Below are 19,602 nucleotides of genomic sequence, written 5' to 3'. Positions count from 1 at the left end.
GCTATTGTGTTCGAGGCGACCCTTTGTGCGGGGTTGCTCGCACCCTCCTGGGGGCGGAGAGGGGAAAGCAAGCGGCTCTCCGCCGCGCCGATCCCTCTCTCCCGGCGCCCCGCGTCCCGCCGCCATCCCCCGCGCCCTTCTCTTCCTCAGCGCTCCCGCCCTTCCCCCAGTGCCCAAACAGCCGGGCCGGCGCAGCAACGCCCGCCCTCAGGCCGAGCCCCCGCAGCGGCGGGGCGAGCCTCGGCACGGCTACCCCGGCACCACCCCCCGCCCCGAGCGGGACGCGCCGTCTCCTCACAGCCCACCCCGCGCCCCCTTCGCCGCTTGCGGAGGGCCGGCAGGCGCCGGGCGGGACGGGCTCCGTCTGCCGGGCGGGGAGCGCGGGGCCCCTTCACCCCGGGTCGTGCCCGCGGCGGCGGCGGCAGCGGCGGCGGGGGGGGGAGGGGGTAACGGCGGCATCAGGTGCAGCCGGGGCAGGCGGGCAGGGCAGGCCCGGCCCCCGGTTGCCGCCTGCGCGCTGAGCGGCTCGGCCGGGCCCGCCCCTCGGTGTGTGAGGAGGAGCCGGGAGAGCAGCGGGCTTCGCCGGGGATTTCCAGCCTGAGCGGGCGGGAGAGGAAGTGCGGGGCGGGGGGAGACGGCGCAGAGCGGCAGGGACTTTCCGTCGGGCTGGCGGTCGCCTTCGCCGGGCTCCAGCTGCCGCCCGCCGCCCCGCTCCCCTCACACGCTCGCAGGTAGGGCGGCCGCGGTGCTCGGCGCGCCCCGGGGAGCGGCGCGGTGAGGCGGCGAAGGCGGGGGGGGGGGGGGGGGGGGGGGGGGCGCTTCACCGCCGCCGTGGCGGCGGCGGCGGCTCCCGCTCGGGGCTCCGGCACCGGCCGGGCTCGCTTGCCCACACGGGCTCCCTGGGCGGAGGGACGGGGCCGGGCGGGCGGCGAGAGCTGGGCGGGTGGGGGTGCTCCCGCGGAGCCGGCGGGGGGCAAGGTGGCGGCGCGGCGCTGATACGAGGCATCTGCTACCAGGCAGGGGCCGAGCGCGCTTCACCCGCAGCCTGTTGCCGGGACCTTGGCGGCGGCTGGTGCCCGGGGATAGATCAGCCCCCGGCGGGGGGCGGCGTGGACTCTGCCTGCCCGGACGCACTCGCACTCCAGGGCTTTGCAGGTGCCCCCTTTTCACTTACTTATTTCTGCCTCCCCTCCTCCATCCCCCCTCTCCTCTTGCTTTCTCCCCCCTCCGCCCCGCGGTGTGTGTGTGTGTGTGTGTGCGTGTCGGGGAGGGAAGGAGAGGAGAGGGGAGGCCGGCCGGCAGGCCGGAGCGGAGCCGTGCGGCAGCGGGCGGGCGGGCGGCGCGGCGGCGCTTGCGGCGTTTGATGTGTCGTTTGAATGCAGAAGCCTCGCTCCGCTCCTGGCTCCCTCCATATGCAGTGCTGGGGGCGGGCCGACGGCCTTTAAAGGGGCACTGCCGGCAGCCGCCGCGGCTGGGAGCCGAGCGCGGGGCCCCCCCGCAACTTTGCGCCTCCCGAGGCTGCCCTCTGCGGCGGCTCCGGCTCGGCTCGGCTCTGCGCCGCCGTGGCGGTGCCTGCGCCGGCGGCCGCTCGGCTCCCGTGCGATGGGGACTTGGGCGGCCGCCGCCGCCGGGGAAAATCCGGTGCCGTTGGTACGGAGCTGGCCCTAATCGGTGCGGAAGGAGTTATATTTGTATAAAGTCTGTCTGCCGACGACGGCCCTGCGCTAGAAGCCCGTCTGCCTGGCGTGAGCGGAAAGAAAAGTGTTTTGTTTTCACGCCATTCATTTTATGCGCTGATTCGCGACACCGCGTTTTAATACGTTAAATTAACTACCGTGTTGTAGGTTAGAAAAAATAACGAGTGTTTAAAAGTTTATACTGAGTCATTCCTCTGCAGATGAACCTATGACTGACTCATAATTTGAGAACTGCAGTGGCTTGTAAAATAGGAAGGTAAGGCATTTACATCTTGATTTATTTGTATCTTCAACTAAGACATGAATTTTCTGCGGAAAAACAAGAGAAACGGTATTAATGCTGAGAGGCATGATCTCATGTTCTGCCGATCTGAGCTCGTCTGTGACGTGAAACACTGTATGTGCACCTCTGTGTGGATCTTTACCATGCTTTAGGACGTTTTTCATCTTTTTCTGTTTCTGTAGAAGTAAATTGTGGGAAGTTCCAATGATACAATTTGAAATTTGCAGTCTCCTTGGGTCGGTGACTTCTCTAGCTTGTTGAGACCTAACCGAGCCTTGTATATTGTAATTCGTGCATTTTTTATTTCTTCAGTAGAACTGTGTATTTTTCCTTGCAGGCTTGTCTTGTAGCATGCGCATAGCATTATTGAGCACTAATCTGAACTTGCATTCATAGACTGAAAAGGAGTTTAGAGTATGATGTGAAGGTGTATTAGTGGTATTTAGCTTAGGCAAATGAAATAGTGTAATTTGGAATAGTTTGTAAAAATCTGTATTTAAAACAGCTACTGACTTGCAGGGAAGCCTGGATTTAAAGGCTACACTGGGTGTTAGAGTTAGAACTAAGAGATCATAGCATATACTGTATGTTGCTCTTTAAAATGAGCCATTTGGCTAAAAGTGTCTATAAATGGCAATCCATACACACCATGTATGGATTAACGTAGATGTAAATGTTATTAATTGTGATTAGGGAGAGGGTTTTTGTTTTAAGGTGAGAAATACTGAACATTTTGACTGAATCGGAGGTTTTTTAATGGCTGAACTGGGAAACCCCTTGTCATAAAGCTTGATAACGGAAACATTGATGTTTCATGACTTTGGGCATTGCAAGCAGACGGCACTATGAGGTTATAAAAGTTGCTTTGTTCCAACGTGAAAATGGTAGGTGTTTTACTGAAATACGACTTGATGAGAAGCTTCCAATAATAGCTGGACCTAGAATATAGAAAGGTAAAGTGCATTCAGTAGCAAAGCAAATTAATTCTAATCAAAAGAGGGTGCTAAATGACTCAGTCTTCAGGCTTTCCTGAAGTCCTTCTGCAATTAAGTTTGATGATACCAATTTTGAGAAGCCATTCTTGTATGGATTGAGAGAATTTGATCATCGTGTAAGCATATTTACTGTTGGTATCTTGGAAAACTGTGTAAGATGATAGTAGTTAGCATCAGTGACAAAAAATTCTTTATGAAGTCTTACCAGTCCATGCTAATAGAGTTTGTCTTCTAAACAATTTCAAAATCTCATTGTATTTTAGAACTTTACTTTGTTCTTGACCATAATGAAAAGTTTAAGTGAGAGAAGAGGAATATGTTTTTTCAATACTGAAGTCCAGCTGTTCTGTTAGTAGGTATGGCAATGCTAAAAATGCGAAAAGCCAGAAATCTTAATTTTTAACTTCTGTTGTTAAACCACTGGAACATAAATACGTTGATAAGTAGATGATCAGAGTTCTGCAGATGGAAAGGCAGTTTAAAAATAGGAATGACTTAAATCTACTCCAATATCTTAAACTGGCTTTGTATGAATAGATATTGCAAGAATAACACGTTTTGATCTCTGATATGTTAGATGATGCAATAACTGGATTTCATTAGGTTTTTTTATTATAATAGTGTTTCTTAATTGAAGGTGCCAAATATTATAATGTCTGAAGACTGCTCATTACACATTGGTTTCAGATGTCTGTGCTCTTGTGCACAGTTCCTTTAAAGAATTGCCAAGGCTTAATTTTTATTTTTTTTTTTTTTATGCCTGTGGGTGGGTACTTTCTGAATGTGTTGCTTGTATTTGAAACCTCCTGGCATTTTTGGCGTATGGCTCAGGAACACCAAAAGTGGTATGAGAGAGTGAAATTGGAGATTTCAAGATGTGGTATGGGGAAAAGAAGCCAAGGGAGGGAGAGTTCTGTATTTTTGTGCAACAGGATAAAGGTGTGATTGTAGCACAAGAGGTAGTGCTGTACTCATGCTAGGTTTTATCTTATACTTTTTAACCTGTGGTGGTGAAGTGGTGACATAGAAACAGCAGTGAAGGGCTGGCAAAGAGAGTGTAACTGGTCTCCCAGCTCTGCCTGCTGGAAGCCCCTACCCTCATAAATGAATAGTTTAAAGCCAGTATGTGTTTGTTTTGACAAATCACAAACACATTTCATTTTTTCTATGCCTTTATTTTAAGGTAGAAAGAGAAAGGACTAGAGAATTGGAAGGAAAGGGGTGGCAACTTACAATGAAAGATCATGAGGTGTCTGCAAAGTAGGAAGAGGCGCTCCTCTTCTTCTAATGGGAAAGAAGAGAAAAGGAAATAAAGACAAAAAAGCCCCTAGAAAATCAGTAAGGAATGTATACAGTAGAAAGATCTTAGAACTTATGGAGAAAATATGGCAAAAGATTATTCAGTATTGGGAATTGATAGAGAGGGGGGGGGGGGGTGTCTTTGAGGGTGTTTTCTTCCTGGAGACCTTTTCCACTGGAGCACTAATAGCAAAGTATCGTTGCTACTGTGAGTTCAGTTGCTACTGACTGTTGGCTTTGTAACTAGGTTAACAGGGCGACTGTCTCTAAAATTATATACAACAACTGTAGGTCACTAATCCTCTCCACCTCCCCAAAAATGTTAAGCTTTTGATTTCCATGCTGTTGTTCTTCCCTGCTGCTTTACTCTGCATGTGTAAAGTGTGACTTTAGTAGAATTCCACGTTCTGCAGTTCATCTAGTCAAGGGCAGCATGGGAAGTGAAGTCTCAACACGTTTGTGGTGTTGGACATGTGTGACAGCCTCTGTCCCTGGCTCCCTCCTTGTACTGAAAATTGGGGTGTTTTGTACTTTGATGTCAAGACTGAATTTTTGCAAGTTGCAGACATTAGAATTGCAATGGGCATAGCAGGAATGCTTTAAGTTGGAATGTTTCATAGTTCCAGTATTATTTTCTATAGTATCATAAAATGATCACTTATGAAATAGATTTCTCTGATGTATAGTGGAAACATTCTGTAGATTATTTACAATGATAAAAATTGCTAATAATTCTGTAGTATAGTTTAAATGCTCTGAAGTGCATAATATCCTTTCACATATGGTATATGTAGCAAATGCTTCAGTCAAAAACATTAGTGAAAGAAGTCATAAAACTTCTATTTTACATGCTTTAATGATGACTGTATGGAAGCTCATAATTAGAAAAATTTAACATTTAGAGTAATACTGAACTTTTGTCTAACTTTGTGGTTTTTGCATTAATAGGAAAAACATATTTTTGTAAATAAAGTAAGATATTCCCACTCAAGACAAGCTTGAAATGCCATGAGTCTTTACAGCTTTCTTGGGCGTCTAGCAAAAAGAGTTATTTTGATTTGATCTGTCTTGAAAAGCATGTTGCAGATGCTACTGTAAGATAAGAATTGCCTTCCTGGCTGCCACTTCATTCCTGCAAGCTTTGACATCTATCAAGAAAGAGAAGATGGTCCATTGAAGATACCAGTGTGAAATCTAGGAGACCTGGAGGCTGGGTTTTTTTTTGTTGTTGTTGTTGTACAGTTGTGTGTACTGTAAGTCATTCAGTTAGGGCCAAACTGACAAGGGGCTTTGATGTTGCGGTGTGGAGTGATGTGACATCATGCCTGAGTCCCAAGGGCAGAAGGGGGATTCCAGTCCAAGTTTCCTACTTCCCTGGGGAGTATTCTCATCATCAAGCCACAGGCCAGTTAAGAGTAGTGTCACTTCCTTCTCTTGTAACTCTTCTGCTATGCCAGGAATAATCAAAACTCAGCGTGCCTGAGAAACAGAGCAAGAGGAAGCATGGTGTCTCAGTCAGGTGGTTAGGAGAATTACCAGGATGAGGAAAGATACATAGTCTGTTGATGCTTCTTCCACTGCTGTTTCATTTATTGTTTTCTGGTGCATTTGAACTTGATGTTGAGATGCTTGCTGAGGTGATCAACCTTGTCAAGACAGATGTTTCCTTAAGCATAGATAGATGTGCTGGGGAAGAAGAGTACTGATACTTGGGTGCTGCTTGGGTTAGGTGGTAGCTGACTGGAAGTTCTAAGAATAACTTTGATGCAGCTAGTGGCTTACGTGCATCTGGCTTCTGGCTCCATATACAGACCATTTTCCTGGTCTGTAATAAAATGGGAATAGTGGAGCTTTCCTGCAATCTGAGGACACAAAAAATGAAGAGGTACTGAGACCCAGCAGGGTGGTATAAGTGTCATCTATTGATAAATGAAATGAATTGCAAGTGCCATGTAGAGGCATCCTGTTCTGTGTCCTCTACAGCATTGTACCATTCTGCACCGTCAGCATCGTGGGACAGGAAACAGTATTTGCTTCACACTCTTCCCTTGTTGCGTACAGCAAACGTGCAGTGCTATGTGAAGCTGAGTGTGCATGACAGAATTTGTCAGTGGTAGCTGTTCTGGTGCTTGTACTTGTTCCCAACTTTCTGCTTTGGATGTTCTAGAAAAGTAACATTTTCTTATTCTATGGAAACAGCTTACACGATAAATGTGCCTAAAATAACTTTCTAACAGTTCATAAACCAGACTTTCGCAATGTAAATGGATTTTGTTTTGTAAGCTCATCCATGTACTTGAGAGAGGGAGATAATGAGAACAATTATTAGAGGTTTTATAATGGCGATCTTGTGTACTGTACCAGTTTGACTATACCCTCTCTCTGTCTTTCTACAGAGAGGAACCTTCTGAAAGTAGGTTGCCTTGCATGTTGTCACTTCTAACTTAATGACTTGCAGATGTAAGTCTTGATTTTGCATTGGAAGTATAGCCTTACAATTTTCATTCAACTTGTTCTTGTTTTAATCTCCTTTAAACCATCCCAAGTGACTCTTCTTTCTGCATTTTATGCTCTTCAGCTACTAATGGAATGCTTTTGTCCATGATGTGCTTCTCTTCCATCTTAAGTTGTTTGGCCAAACAGTATAAATGGTCTTAATTTCTCGAGCTTGTTCCTCTGATTCTTAGAAGTGGCTTAATTTGAACTGCTTTCAGTCAGATCTCTTGTAATTTTAAAGTTGTTAAGGGATAACTTTTATTCCAAGGTGGTTTCATCCTTGCACTTGAGCAAAGTGACTGCATTTTCCCCTTTACTTTACTTCAATTCACATCACTTTTCTCTTGAAGTACTTGTTTCCAGGCTTGTACTTACTTTCACACCTGGCTAATAATTTTTATCTGCAAATCCACTTTTCTTTGACCTCTCCGTAGCTACCTGCTTCTTTGATTCCCTCTCCACCCCACCTCCCACTCCACGTGAATTAACAGACTCTTCTCTTCCAGGTCACTAAAGATGGTCTAAAATGTACCCTACTATTGTCTGAAGTACACATGTCTTTAAATCTACACTTGCTCTCTCATTCCATCCTTTTTACTGTCCTCTTTTCTGTTCAGCACAACATCCTTGAGAGAGGAGTATTGTGCTTTTGCCTGGAAATGTTTTTATTGTTGTGGTTGAACCTGATCAGGATACCAGTTCTACATTCAGTAGGTGCCAAAGGTAAAGTGCTTGTGGTTGTAAAATGACATGTTCTCAAAATCCTACCATTTGGCTGACAGTTTGAGTAGAAGGAAGTTGGATACCTAAATAAGTGAAGGCTGCTGATTTGCATATGTGCAAAATCTAGCAGTTCTGTAGCAGTTTTAGAACCCTTTGATGCAGTAATATTTTCATTGCCTTCTAAAACTTAGCATTTTGGGGGGGGGGGAAAAGAAAGGATTTGAGCTAACTTCATTTGAAGTTAATAATATGTATTATCACTTGAAGTCAGCAGTATCTTTTCTGTCTGTTTTCCATCAGGAGTTGAATCATGTTTCTATCTACAGAATCTCGGTGTGCTATATTTCAGATTAGCAAATATGTCTTACTACTCACCCATGGTGTCAATATGTAATGCAAAACCAATGGATCCTATGTTGCAGTTCAGCTAGTAGATATTGCTGTTGTGTTGCTCATACTGTTTGGCAGGGGTTTTTGTGTCTGTGTTATAGCAAGGTATTTTGACACTTTTTTGGAGCACGTGCAGAAGAATGCTCTTGGCAATCTCTAGGAAGATAAAACAAGTTTATTGTTATTTGCGTGTTGTACTTCACCAGCTATGTTTCAATACCTGGGACAATAAATTTCCCTTATTCCTCTTTCTTTATTACAAATTCCTGAAAACTTCACTTTCATTTTGAAAAGGATTATTTAGACATGCAACTTCCAGTATTTTGGCCAGCAAGATTTTGAGGGAGTTTTGGGGGATTTACTCGGTTGGTTGGTTGTGTGGGTTTTGGTTTTTTTTTTTTGTTTGGTTTGTTTGGGGTTTTTTTTAGTTGTGGTTTTTTGTTTGTTTGTTTGTTTGCTTTATTGTTGTGTGGTGGGTTTGTTTGGGTTTTTTTTGTTTGTTTGGTTGGTTTTGGTAATTTTTTTTTTTTTAAAGAAAGATTTAGGACAAGCAAATAAATACCCACGCACTGCATTCTGTGTATTTTTGCTGAGGACATTCTCTCAAAATAAATGAGGAAGAAGCTTGGAATTTTCCTGTTTGTATAAAGTAAGCTGTTTGTACATATAGCCAAAATATGATGCTGTATTTTTTCAGAATTATTTACTAAGACTTCTGGTGTACTTTTTTTTTTTTTTAAATATGAACTCTCAATGTATTAGTTGACTGTTCTGAGATGAGATAGGGTAGACAGATGTTGAAAGTCCTTTGAGCTATGCATAAAAAGGCAGTTATTCCAGAATAAGAGTGTCCATCTGTCAAGTTAATTGGAAAAGTTCAAAGTAGTTGAACCCTTACTTGCAATGTTGTGATTTATATAAATCACAAGGAGGACAAAATGCAGTGAGGAAAAAATACTACTTCTTATAGATCCATTTTGTACATAAGTTCTGTCATGTTTGTTTGCATGAGAAAACGTTAGTGAGATAAATAGTGGAAGTTGACAACAGTCATCATGCTACATGCTTTACTGATGCTTACGATAATTTGCTACCCATCTCCCATAGTATGTTTTGTAGCAGAAGTGCAACCTGAAGATGTCTTGGAATGCTTAACTTCATCTTAAGCAGATGTAGGTAGTGACTTCTGTTGCTATGGTTAAGGTCCAGGTTTGTCCATATTCCTTACACTTCAGAGGTACTGACATCTCTGTTTTGCTTTCAGAGGGAAAGTTTAAACATGCTTAAGGTAACTGTATTTTTAAGCTGGCATTGCTGCTTTACAGTTATTGTTTTGGGTTTTTTTTGTTTTTTTTTTTTTTTTAAAGTGTTTCTAACTAAAATCTTACTAAAATTTTATCTCCTGGTTAAACAAACATCCTGTTGTACTTAATAAATTTGTATGTGAATGTAATGTCTGTGGGGAAAAAAGGGACTGTCTGTTGTCTATGGAGAAATGATTTGGCTTCTCTTGTAGCTAATCAGTTTTTATAGAGTATTAAATAGGCCATGTGTTAAAGTATCAGTTGTTAACACCTCCAAAATAAAATGTTTGTCATGTTAAAGAAGGGGAAAAATTGGAAAGCTCTCCATTAGATGGTGCTGCTGGGATTGAAATATTTATATACCTAATGGAAGCAGACCTCTGCCGAGAACTGTTTTCATGGCTGTATTTTTTTTTTTTTTTTTAAAGGACTTCTCTTTAAAATACTTTCCAAAGGCAGGGATACATGCAAACTTGTTGTTTGTTTGTTTGTTTGGGTTTTTTTGGTTTTGTTTTGTTTTTTCAGTCTGAAATGAATAGATAAGATACTAAAAAGACAGGCTGTCTCCATGGGAAGGAGGTATGGAAGAAATAAATCATAGGCTTTTTGCATGGGTGTTTTAGATTTTAGCAGCTGCCTCTGTTGTCGCTCTCATCTGTTTTAAGTGTTGACTCTGTGTTATGTTCATGCCCTGCCATCATGTAGATGGGGATACTGCAGTATTAAGAAATATATTGTCAAGAAATACTTGATTTAAAAATCCAAAAATTATTTAGACTGACTGTTATGGCAATAACACCCTCATGAATCTAGTATTTGAGTTCCTGTCATCTTGATGACCCTTTTCCACTACCATTTCTTTTTAAAGAGCAGTGTTTTAACTTAAAACACATTATGATAGTATTCCTTTGCCTGAGCCCTGACTCACTAGTGATTTTTAGAAAAACTTAAGGGAACAAAGGTGGTGCCTTACACACAGAGGCACTGAGTACCATCTTAAATGCTGTAGGTGATCCCAGATGGTCTGAAGTTGATGCTCCAAAAGTGTGCAGTCCATATGGCCAAACCCTTATCTGCCAGTCCTGCGCACGTCTTGGATATTTTAGGGCATCTAAAATTATACTAAACACCCATGATTGGACACCTGACTCGTTCTGCAATAGTTAGAGTTGAGATACATATTATATAAAAAACCCCATGCATTAGCAAGTGTATTTGTTAAATACTCCTTGCTGTTAGGATTCCTTCACAGATAGCAAGACAAGGTTGCTGAGGTCTTTGAATTCTCCTGCACCACAGGGCTCTAAGTAGAACCCCCCCCTCCAAATTTAGAAATGGTATTGGTCAAGAGTGATAGAGTTGGTCAGGTTGGGTTCACAAAGCCACAGCTCTCTTCATGTTACAAGTAGAAGTAATTTTAGTGTGATTTAAAGAATCAATGTAATTGTGACCAGGTAGCAAAAAAGTTTAGCAGCATTAAATAGCACTGAGCAAGAAATGTAAGAGACAAAATCTTTCTTAAGAAACAGATTTTTATTTTTTTTCTTTTGAAGAAGAAGTAACTTAGCAAGAATCCACTTCTTGAAGTTGGAAAGTTTAAATAATTTCAGATCCAGCAGTGGGAAGCCTAGCTTAACAGACTTGGCCTGAGTTTAACAGCTGTTGAAGCGGTGTGCAGCAGCCAGTGGACTTCACATGTAATCTTCTGTTTTCAAAAAAAGCAATTGAGAAGTTTGCTAAAATCTTTGTTGACTTTCTAAGCTTGGCCAGGGTTAAAATGTGTGATTGCCAGGTGCTGTTATTTCCTCAAAATCTAGCAGGTTGAAGTAATAGGCAGAGGGATGATTCTTCTTGGTCTTAATCATCCATTTTGGAATAACTCAAATAGGAAAAGTTATCAGTTATGTGATAACTGGAGAAATGGACAAGCTGTTGTGTGAGAGAACTTGGCCATTAGTGTTTTATCAGTTTGCTAATAATAACTTACAGCTTGCTAATAATGACGCTTAAAGGGGCAATTAAAAGATAGCAGTTATGATGTCATCCAGCCATACAATTTCACATTGAATATGGACTTGCTATTCTTCAGTTACTTGATTGGCTTGCTAAGCGAGGCCGAAACCAAAGGTAGAAATGAATTGGGCAAAGTTAGTTGTGCTTGGTCACCTTGAATAGAAAGTCTTGATTCTAACATTGCCATAGGATAGTGTATAGACAGAAGGGTGATAGTATTCTGGGCTCTATTACTATTTAATACTTAGCAAAACCTAGCCTTGCTTCTTCCCTCCTACCTCGACTTTCAACTGGTTGTGTTTACAGGCTAAGACTTGGCAATTAACAGGATTTGTCATTGTATTTTGCTGTGCTTAGATTCCAGATGGAGGAATAACTATTGTTCCTACAGTCAAAATGACATCAACAGCGTATCCCACAGGAATGTTGATCAGAGAGGGCATAGTAAGGACAGTCAGGGAGGAAGTGACAATGTGTTGTAGCATATTAAGGATGCCTACGTTTATTTTTAGGTGTAGGAGGTAATGAGGGGAGGTCTAGGGAGTGATAAGAGCAGTATTGTGATAGACCCACCAAAAATGGGTGGGGTGGTAAAGCTTATTTTCTGTTTTAAAAACATACTGAATGAACAAACTATCAAACATGAGATTTGGCATAAATGAAGGATTTTATTTGCACAGGTATCTTTTGAGAAGGGTGCATGGGACATGCGCTCCTGTGCAAGAATTCGCTGACGTACAAGAAAGTTCTTGATAATAAATACGGATGCTTGTCTTGATTTAATGTTGAACGAGAGAGGAAGGAGCTTGTTAAAAAGATGGAAGAAGGAGGCAGCTTGTGAAAGATTAACTTGAACTGATAAAATTCAGTATTTCTACGAAGTGAAGGAGGAAGAACAGCAAAATAGAGAAGAACAGCAAAATAAGGACAACAACAAAAATTCAGAAGATTTGTAGGTAAGAAGCCATAGGAAGCATGTTAGAGTCTTAAGAGGAAGGAATTCAGTAAAGTTATCTTCTTTTAGGGAACAAACTTGAGTTAGTAATTTTTATTTTCTTTTGCAATGACATGTAGCAACAGACCGTTTTGGCTAAATCGGTACATTGCCAACGATCTGAAATTTGAGAAGAAATTGTATGAATTGAGGTGATAGTATTAAAGATGAGTAAGAAGGAATGGCATAAGTGTGTAGGGAGAAGATTGGAGTGTGTGAGCCATAGAACAATATTAAACTAACATGGGAGATGAAAGGATAATGAGAAAATGTTTTTCCTATGGTCTTGAGCAGTAAGAGGACATTGGTCCAGTAGCCAATATGGAGGGAAAAGTGACAAAAGTTGATGCCAAGAGAAATGAAGTAATTAATTCTTCTTTCTTCTATCTACTTTAGACGAACCAACTGATATGATGCATAACTCAATTAGCTGTTAACTCTTTCACATCTGTTTGGGATAATTGATTGAGGTTAAATGCAATTCAACAGGGTTTTTTTACTTGATCTTGTTATTTGTTTTCTGTGATAAAAGTGATGTGAAACTGAGTAATGAAATTTATTTTCCAGAAATATTAGAATAAATGTTTTGTTTATAAACATCTGCAAGATCACGAAATGATGGTAAGGGCCATTAGAAATTTCTCCATGGTATTTTGTCACAATTCTTTCTGTATCCTGATGAAGGGTCTAGGGGACTGAGGAGAAACAATCTAGTTTAAATGACATGGCTGCAAAGGTAGCATGCAAGGGATTGGAAGAGCGAGCAGGAAGATGCAGGTAACTGTCGTCCTCTTGGGTAATATTGCCTAGGCATCTGTTTTGGCTCCTGAGATAGTTAAAATTTTCCAACAGTGACTTTAAGGACTGAATAATAGAGCACAAATTTAGTACATTTGCAAATGGATACCAAACTGGGAACCCCTGTAAGTATTCTGGAGAACAGAACTCCAGTTCAGAATGAACAGGCCTTGATGGGGTCAGTGACATTGGGTAGCTCACTGCTCTTAAGTTTTCATGTGGCCTACTTTTTTCTTGCAACCAAGGAAGCAGCTTCAGTTTCTCTTTTTCTGCTGATTTCAAATACTGAATCCAATTCAAGATGTCATTGAGCTTCAAAGTACTTGGCCTACAGCCTCCTGTATTATCTTAAATGAAATGCCTGAACCTGCTGTTAAGACTAGATGCAATGTGTCAGTCTTGATGCTGTTACCAACACTGAAATGAAATCATGTATTTCTGCCACTCTTAGAGTAGACCCAGAGCTGTAGTGTGCTAGAACTCACTTTGTACCTGGGGTAGTGTTTAAACCACCAGTGAACATGAGTTTTATGTTGTATGACGTTGCGAAGTGAACTGTAAAAACCAAGGAACCCAAGGAGCCATGTGTGTTGTGGGTTTTTTCTGTTTTGTTTTGTTTTGTTTTGTTTTGTTTTGTTTTGTTTTGTTTTGTTTTGTTTTGTTTTGTTTTGTTTTGTTTTGTTTTGTTTTGTTTTGTTTTGTTTTGTTTTGTTTTGTTTTGTTTTGTTTTGTTTTGTTTTGTTTTGTTTTGTTTTGTTTTGTTTTGTTTTGTTTTGTTACTACCACAAGCGTAGTAAATTCCAAACAAAGAGGTGGGAAGGCCAAATAAAGATGTAGCAATATCTTAATGGCTGTAGTTAGTCACCAGGACTCAAGCATCAGAGCCTATTGCCAAGTATGACATACAATAGGTAAAACAGAAACGAGAGCATTTAGAGAGCGTTTTGATAATACATGTTTCTATATGGCCTTACTCCCTGTAAGTGCTCCCTGAGCCTATATGATATGGTCCTTAAACTGCTGTTGTCTCTTTGTTCTTCTGGTCTCTACTCATTTTCCTGTAAATAGAAATGTTTTCTAAGAAACCTTTATTGTTTGCATATAAGTGACTTCTGAGATGCTGTTTCCTTATGGCCTCCAGTGAAACCACCCTCCATATCCAGACGTTAACTGCAAGAGTAAAGAGGCCAGCATATAACGGCTGTTAATTAGTACAGAACAGTTCAGCTTCCATTGTTCTAAACTAATGTAGGATATTAATCTGTTTTCAATAACTAGGATGAGACTAAGTGGTGACCGGGTCATTCTTTCTGCAGACACCCAAAGACTTACAGAATCATAGAATGATTTGGGTTGGAAGGGACCTTAAAGATCATCTAGTTCCAACCCCCCTGCCATGGGCAGGGACACCTTCCACTAGACCAGGTTGCTCAAAGCCCCATCCAACCTGGCCTTGAACACTTCCAGGGATGGGGCATCCACAGCCTCTCTGGGCAACCTGTTCCAGTGCCTCACCACCCTCACAGTGAAGAACTTCTTCCTTACATCTAATCTAAATCTACCCTCTTTCAGTTTTAAAGCCATTAACCCTTCTGGTATCACTACACGCCTTTGTAAAAAGTCCCTCTCCAGCTTTCTTGTAAGCCCCCTTCAGGTACTGGAAGGCTGCCGTAAGGTCTCCTCGGAGCCTTCTTTTCTCCAGGCTGAACAACCCCAACTCTCTCAGCCCGTCTTCATGGGAGAGGTGCTCCAGTCCTCTGATCATTTCTGTGGCCCTCCTCTGGACTCGCTCCAACAGGTCCATGTCCTTACGTTGGGGGCCCCAGAGCTGCATGCAACACTCCAGGTGGGGTCTCACGAGAGTGGAGTGGAGGGGGAGAATCGCCTCCCTCGACCTGATGGCCACGCTTCTTTTGATGCAGCCCAGGATACGGTTGCCTTTTTGGGCTGCAAGTGCACATTGCCGGCTCATGTAGAGCTTCTCATCAACCAACGCTCCCAAGTCCTTCTCTGCAGGGCTGCTCTCAATCCACTCATTGCCCAGCCTGTATTTGTGCTTGGGACTGCCCTGACCCATGTGCAGGACCATGTGCACTTGGCCTTATTGAACTTCATGAGTTTTGCACAGGCCCACCTCTCAAGCCTGTCAAGGTCCTTCTGGATGGCATCCCTTCTCTCCAGCACGTCAGCCGCACCACACAGCTTGGTGTCGTTGGCAAACTTGCCGAGGGTGCACTCGATCCCACTGTCCATGTCGCTGACAAAGATGTTAAACAGCACTGGTCCCAGTACTGACCCCTGAGGGTGTGTGGTCAGTCCTCTTTGTGAGAGGCTGTGACTGTGGCAGAACTAGTTAGTCCCAATTAACTAACTTTGGAAAAGCAGGCAGGGTGAGAATTGATATCAGGCTGATGACTTTTCAGGATTGTTAACTGATAAAACTGACCTACTATCAATACTGAATGAGCAGAAATGCATAGGGGAAATAGATCTTGGAATGTTACACATTTTAAATCAGTAATACCATTGCTGTGGTTTTCCCAAATGTAATTGTTTCTGGTCGTTGTCTAAACACAGAAGGCTTCAGGGTTATCTCCAGTCCATACTCAGACTTGCAGATAGTCGGACTGGAGGTATAAAGTCTGTGAAGTCAATACCTCAGTAGAGAACTCTTAAGTGTTCTTACACAGGGGGCTTTATCTTCTAATGTCCACAAGCAGAGCACTGTAGAAGGATAGAAGTCTTCGTTACAGAAAAAAAAAGAGTCTTTCAGCTGTGTAGTGTTGTTCTGTCTGCCTTTCCTTTTTTCCATTCACCAGAGGACTAGATCAGGGGCTGGACTATAGGCTAGAACGTAGCTGTTTGTTGCCACTGCAAGGATGTATTTTTTTTTTAATCCATCTTTTGCCTCTAGTCTAGTTTGGGGTTTTTTTGTGTGTGTAGGGGTGTTGGGTTTTTTTTGTGTTGGGGGGGGGGGGGTTTGTTTTTTTGTTTGTTTTTTTTTAAATTTGTGTTGTGCGTTTTGTGTTTTGGATTACTGTACTGAAGTCTTTCCCTGAACCATATTGTTAGACAAGAACAACTGAAGCCTCTATAGCGTTATATTCCTATCTGAATTGAGGAAATTGTTTTCATGGTGTGACCTTAGTTTATGACAGTAGCTCCAAGGATTCTGATCTCTGCAGGGCCATCTTGCAAAATAGCGGATTAAGCTTGCTCCAGCATGATTTCCAGATGTCTAATGCCCTAGGAAGAGCTGTGCTTACTCTTGTGATTTGAAGTGTAGCAATTGCCTTAGGTGGAAAACCTAAGGCAGACCACAAAACCAGTATTGTTCTGGCTGTGGTTTTTTGATAAGGCATACAGGGAGTGCAGCCTGCCACTTCATGGAGGGTGAGGACTGGTATTCAGTATGTGGATAAAGATGATGCAGTCCATGTAAGTACAGTGCTATCAAGACTGACAAGAAGAGTCTAGTTGCAGGTAAGGAGAAGTCCTGGGGAACTTAAAAAGCTGTACTACTGTCTGTTTTCTGTGTGAACTGGTGGACACCTTTGGGTCCTCAGGATGGTTCCCAGAGATTGCTTTGGTCATTACAACGTGGAGATGTTGCTTTTTACTTGGGCAATGCAGCTGTATTGCTGGTTGCGGTCTGTATGCTCCAGGGATAGAATTTAGGCCTTCAAATGAATAAGTGCATCACCAGATAACAGAAGGAAACATGCTTTTTGTTGTTTTGCATGCTTTTTTCTTTTCTCTTTCTGTAATTACAAGTTTGTTCTGTCATGCAGTGGAGACAGCCCCCTTAACTAGGTTTCAGTTTAAAAAGGAGCATATAGTTATTGGAGTCAGAAGGCCTCTTTCATTCATTCTTCTGTTATCATCAACTAAGATAAAACTCGCATAATCACAAATGTGGCTTTTGCTGGCAGATATATAGGTAAAGTAAATTGTCTGTGCGAAGAAAAGTGAGATAGAATGTCTTAATGTACTGTAGGGTTGAAAGACTGTTTCAGTAGGACAGAAGGCTTCTTAAAGGATTTGCATCACCATAAGTAAAATTAAAAAAAAAAAGGACCACAGGAACAGTTGTTCATACATTGCATTATGGAGCCCTAACACCAGGAGTTGGTAAAAGATGATGAATTTAACTCTCTGAACTTGGGCTTCTAAACTTCCCCCCAACCCCACAAACACAATGCTTTGTGTCCTGTTAGGAAAGTTGTATTACACTGTCATGGTAAGAGAGTTGTACTTCTTCAGTACTAAAACAAATGTGATATTTGCGCTTTTGAGACTTTACATAGTAGGATTTAGTTTATGATCAGTTTTGTAATTTAAAGTCTGGTTTAGAGCTCTAAATCCTAATACTTATGTATTTATGAGCCACAACATTAATTAAAAATATTTATTCAATTTCCAACTTTCAACAAGTTGTATAATTAAAAAACCAGGCTTACTCTTAAGTATCATTAAAAATATTTAAAAAGCAGCAACTAAAATATAATCTGAACAATCTGTATTTTTAAATTGATTATTTTTAGCAGAATAAGGTGAATAATATCTGAGCTGTGGGATGTTTTGAATTCTCTCTTTGATTTTAAATACAATCTTTAAGCTGTTATCAGCCCTCTGAAAACTGAGGAAAGGTTCCTTCATTCAAGCTACTTTACTTTGAGTGAACTGGATTTTATGCTGTAGTGGTGTTGCAGCATATTTTCATTGCTAAAAGAAGGAAAGAACACCTTTCAGTTCATTACTGACTGTAGGGATTCTTGGCCCTCATTAGCTTTTATTTCACAGTAAAGTGAAAATGGAAGAAATAAGATGGTATCGTGCTTTCTTGTAAATCCATTCCAAATGTTTCACTAGCACTAATTTTCTACAAGAATAAAACTGGTAACTTAAACTGCTTCAGTTCTCAGTATCACAGTTTAGAAGTGGTGATGATGTGCTAGCCAATATATTTTAATACCATTTTGTGGTAGTATTAAAACTACCTGTGTTTTCAATGTTCATATTTCCTTCCTTTTATATCGGAGTGTAAATCTTTCCTATGCTGAATAGGTTGAAGTACAGTAGCTAGTAAAATTAGACCTGTGTTGTGAAATGGAGCGTGCATCTCAGATAGATAGTTTCTTTTCTTGGTTTTGGTTTAGGTTAACAGAAGTATCTTTACATCTGCAGTTTCTGGAAATTTAAGAACACTGTGAACCTCTGGCCAAGAAAAATTTTCCCATTATGTAAAACATTCTTGCAGACTAGCTTGACTCACTAAGTGGTGGCAGTGGTGACTTCCTCCATGAAGTAAATAGACTTTTGCAATGAATTTTCTAGTGAACTAATAAATCTCAGTGCAGCTTTTTGATTTGCTGTAGTTTGTTATGGTTTCATGCAACCTTAACCTACTATTTCTCTTTTCTGCCTTCAGGCTTGTGAGAATTGTTTCTGTATATTAATAGGAGATGCTTGAAACCGACTTTACTTGTTTCTTTCCCAGCAGGAAAGCCTGAGTGCTTAGGCTTTAACTGAATCAAGACCAGCTCTCAGCAGTGGGAAACAATATATTAATCCATTGGAAGCACAGACTGCAGTCTTGTGTGTCACTGTGGTTTGTGTTGTGAATTTTTTTCATGTAAGCAGGTAGGTAGCAACGATTTTTCTGCTGTATATATTTTTGTGATATGTACATTTAGAAACCTCATGACAGTTGTGTGAGTTGGGGTTTTTTGTTGGGTTTTTTTTTTTGGTAGAAGTAGTATTTGTATCATTGCATGAAACTGTAAAGTACCTTGTTCTCCTTTGTGTTTTCACATCTTTACGTTGATTGTATTAATTTTACAAATCCTCTTCAGCGCCTGGACTTGCTTTAGTTATGAATGAGGGTGATACCTCAGAAGTCAAACAAGTTTCATTCTTATTTCTGTAAGTAAACCCTCTTACAGCCTTGCTCTTTCTTATTCTGTCTTCCACACAGTCAGAATGGACTATTTAGCAAGTTCTTCTGCACTCTTTGCCTGATGGAATTAAGTTGGCTGATAGTATATGGAGGCTTGTTTATAAATAAACTTTTGTTTCATTTTATCAGTTCTGTTGTATTTGTGAGAAAGGTAAGCAAATTATCTCAATTTTATTAAACATCTGAGGGAAAGATAAATTTATTTTAAATTTTTATTTCAAATAGCTTAAAAATACGATTAGAACTCTCATAGGTGGTAGCCAGCTTCCTCAGTCAGCCACAGCCCAATTTGGGAAACTACATTATACCTTAGTTGCAAGAAGAGAAAACTTCCTGAAGCTTTTAGAACAGTACATTAAATGTTTGAGGTTGTGCTTTCCTTCCTTGTTCCACTCTACCTTTTCTGGAGTTTGAAAAGAAATGATGCTTCTACAAAAAAGTTAGTAGTCCTTTTTGCCTTCAGTTTAAGCTGTAAATTAGGAATGGATTAAAAAAAGTGAAACATGCTCCTTTCAACTTCTTGACACATAGGAAATTCCTCAGTCCTTCAGGTGAGTGATAGGGATTGTGTCTTCAGAGAGTAGCAGCAGCTGATGCTCTGGGATTGCTCTGTGGCCTGTTCCTCAGAGTAGGTGCAGCTTTATAAAGCTG

The 19,602-nt window shown here is 41.6% G+C and overlaps 1 protein-coding gene across 10 annotated transcripts in view; it reads left to right on the top strand.

Moving 5' to 3' along the window:
* Nucleotides 1–590: 590 nt before the first annotated feature.
* Nucleotides 591–19,602, top strand: part of TRAF3 (TNF receptor associated factor 3) — a 74,730-nt gene continuing 55,718 nt past the window's right edge. For 4 of the 10 annotated variants that reach the window (XM_030040123.2, XM_041129162.1, XM_030040104.2 and 1 more), the window contains exons 1-4: nt 591–731; nt 1,017–1,155; nt 1,898–1,953; nt 18,493–18,635. The gene's annotated coding sequence lies outside the window, so the exon portion shown is untranslated. Of the gene's footprint in view, nt 732–1,016; nt 1,156–1,897; nt 1,954–2,750; nt 2,865–18,492; nt 18,636–19,602 lie in introns of those variants that run through there. The other 6 variants (XM_030040144.2, XM_030040200.2, XM_030040210.2 and 3 more) reach the window with 6 other exon arrangements.

Source organism: Aquila chrysaetos, chromosome 2, assembly GCF_900496995.4.
Source record: "Aquila chrysaetos chrysaetos chromosome 2, bAquChr1.4, whole genome shotgun sequence".
Classification (NCBI taxonomy): Eukaryota; Metazoa; Chordata; class Aves; order Accipitriformes; family Accipitridae; genus Aquila; species Aquila chrysaetos.
Note: the sequence above shows the minus strand (reverse complement) of the source record. Positions and strands in the feature narration are given on the sequence as shown.